This window comes from Nelumbo lutea, chromosome 4, assembly GCF_056320005.1.
Source record: "Nelumbo lutea isolate HS-2025 chromosome 4, American lotus-T2T, whole genome shotgun sequence".
In the NCBI taxonomy this organism is placed as follows: Eukaryota; Viridiplantae; Streptophyta; class Magnoliopsida; order Proteales; family Nelumbonaceae; genus Nelumbo; species Nelumbo lutea.
The window spans coordinates 34,240,367-34,243,497 of NC_142687.1; the positions used below are offsets into that span (position 1 = coordinate 34,240,367).

Sequence of the window (3,131 nt, forward strand, 5' to 3'; positions counted from 1 at the left end):
ATACCTCCTCACTTTTTATTCTTTGCTCAACCAAGTATTTTCTCACGTGGGTTTAGTCTAGCTGAAGCTGGGGAGATAAGTGGAGAAGGCTATGACTGGTAGTTGATACCTAATAATATAATAATAAGTACTTATTTATGTTTTTTATTATTAGAAACAGAGAAGCTAAATGTAGGCATTATTCCTGATGACATGTGGTTGAGCTTTGTGCACGTACATGAGTTTGTAAGCGTGGAAGTATCCAAACGAGAATATAAATAAATGGCTTTGATGGCATTGCAAGTTGTAGAACATGACATGATCTTCTAAAGTTATGGATGGTGGTTTGGGTTTGAGAAAAGGTGCATGGACTGAAGAAGAAGATATGCTTCTAAGGAAGTGCATTGAGAGGTATGGAGAAGGCAAGTGGTGTAAGGTTCCTCTTAGAGCAGGTACTTACCTACCTACACTGTTTATTTGTTCTTCGTCCATGGTTTATCTGATGATCGATATATATTTCTTTGTTTCTTCTTTCTTCAACCTTTCTTGATTGTTATTGTCATTGCATTTTCAGGGCTGAATAGATGTCGAAAGAGCTGTAGGCTTAGATGGTTGAACTATCTCCGGCCTGGTATCGAAAGAGGGAGTTCAGTTCAGATGAAGTTGATCTGATTATCAGGCTTCATAAGCTCTTAGGGAACAGGTAATTCCAAAGTCGTTTAATGCAGGGTGTTTTGTTTGAATGTTACATGAAATCAAATGATTCATTCTGGTTCTTTACATATCAATGAATTCTTAACATATATTCATTCTAATGGAAAAGCTGCAAAAGGAAAAAGAAATTATCCCATCGTAGTAGGCATCCAAGCAGGGCCTAAGAATATGATAAAGATAGAGAGAGAGATAGAGAGAGAGAGAGGTGGACTATTTGGTCATGGTTGAAGCGGCTGAGTTGAATGATTTATTGGCTTTGTATTTTAGTGGGTAAAAATGTTAATGATTAATCGCAATATTTGGGGTACAGTAAGTCAACCCAACATTCATTACAGCCATTTAATAAGTTCACAAACGTTCCAGAAGAGTGCAAATACATTTGTTCCGACAGGCCTAAATAGGCCACCTCAGGTAGAATAACCTCAGTATGACACCTCCAGCTCGGTGCAAGGTAGCTTGCAGGAAGACAGTTCGGCATATCATAGGAAGATCTCTCCTAACAATCATACCTGCCAAACCTGGAGCCCTGCACCCACGTCTCTCACCAGGCGGCGGCGTGCCTGCCAAACCTGAGAGGTGTCCCCTGTTTGACAGAGCCGTACCATGTAGTAGTGACCTACGCAGCCCTAGCAAGTAACGGCTGCGGCAAAGAATCAGAGGCGGTTATGTCAAATTTGACAGGACACCATTATATAAGAACTCCAACCCCCAGAGAGAAAGGGCAATTTTGCATTCGCGCTATCTGCACTCTAGCTTTCTTCATCTTCCCTGTAATCTTCTCCCTCAGAATTCTAACTTAAGCATCGGAGTGTTCCCGCTAGGAGAATTTCCCGGGAATCCTTCATTCTCTTCTTCTTCTCAGGTACCGTTCGTCGCCAGCTTAGAGTGTGGCCCCTTGCCATATAGGAGTGACTAAATTGCGCACCATCACATGTTAAACTGAACCGGAGTACAATCAACGAAAAGCCTTGCTAGAAAGTCCAATATTGGAAATGCAAATATTATATTATAGGCCAATAATTGCTACTGGTTCAAGTTGCACTAGTACTGTTGAAATGGCACCGAAAGAGTCCGCTTAGAGACTAGCTAGGCTGATGGAAATTTACTTGGGAACTAATTCTTGCTAGAAACAGCTAGCAGACTAAAATAAACTGAAACTAATTAATTATCTTTCTAAATAGTCGTTCTTTTCACAGATGGTCGTTAATTGCCGGCAGACTTCCCGGAAGAACAGCGAACGACATAAAGAATTATTGCAACACGCGGTTGAGCAATAATAAGTTTGCCCCCAAAAAAGAAGAGAAAGCGAAGTACAGCACAGTTGAGAAGATCAAAGCTATCAGGCCTCAGCCTCGTACCTTATCAAAAAGCTCTCGATGGTTCAGACCATTGGCTGATAATTCCACCAGTGAGGGCGTTACGAGCCAATCAGGAGGAGAAATTCTTAGCAAGGCGGCCTCTGATAATTCTACAACTGTGGGCACAAGTAATCGATCAGGAGAAATGCCTAACGAGACAACTCCTGATCTTCCACCGCCTACAGACGATCTCATGCAATGGTGGAAGAGTGTCTTAGATGAAAGCGATCATATGGACACCACCTACCCCATTATCCGTGGGTCAGAAAGACGTGGACCTTCAGTTCAAGTGCAACCAACTATAGAGGGTGGGAACCCTTATGAGTGGGATAACTAGGACAAGACTTATGAGTGGGACGATTTGTCTTTTAGTGAAAAAGTTTGGGACTTATCAGCGTAAAAAATGAATCAAATTTCAGGGGAGGTGGCAATGAATGATAGGTGGAGTTATTGATACAAAAGCCCAATAAAATCCGTCAGGAGGACTGAAATCTAAATTTCCGTTATTATTATTTGAATGAAATTACTTGAAGCAGCAGGATATAATGCTTGTTAGAGTGTTTTATTTTTCCCTTTTAATGCAAGTGTTAATTAAAAAGTATTTAACACTTCCGTTTAGGCTCAGTTTGGAAGTACAAATACAAATATATAGTATAGAGTGCAAAACATTGTGTTTTGTATACATTTGCACTGTACGTATATATTTGTATCTGTACTCTTTATAAAACATAATTTGGAAAGAATATAAATGCAAATCCCCACGTACTCGTGGTTTCTTCCTCGCCTAATATTAGCAAATCCCCATCTACTTCTGGTTCCTTCCTGATCAAGTTCGCCTCTTTTAAATTCTTTTATCTCTTATGTTTTTAAAATCCTGTATTTATACATAGTTGGTACCCTCTTGCTTCATAGATGTACATAATTTCCTTTGCCAAGCAGAAATTGTACTAGTGTGATTGTGAGTTGTGTTCCATGAATACATCCACGGGTTTTTCTTTCTCTCTCTTTTTGAAATGCATCTATCAATTGTGTATCTCATTTTATTTCCTTGCATATCCACTCTATTTCTAAACCAATATT

General features: G+C 39.8%; 1 pseudogene across 1 annotated transcript; it reads left to right on the forward strand.

Annotated features, from left to right (window-relative positions):
* The first annotated feature begins 304 nt into the window (after nt 1-304).
* On the forward strand, nt 305-2,592 carry LOC148855115 (transcription factor MYB113-like; annotated as a pseudogene). Its single transcript, XR_016112573.1, has 3 exons — nt 305-431; nt 554-682; nt 1,890-2,592. The product of XR_016112573.1 is annotated as a transcription factor MYB113-like (transcript).
* The last annotated feature ends 539 nt before the right edge of the window (nt 2,593-3,131 follow it).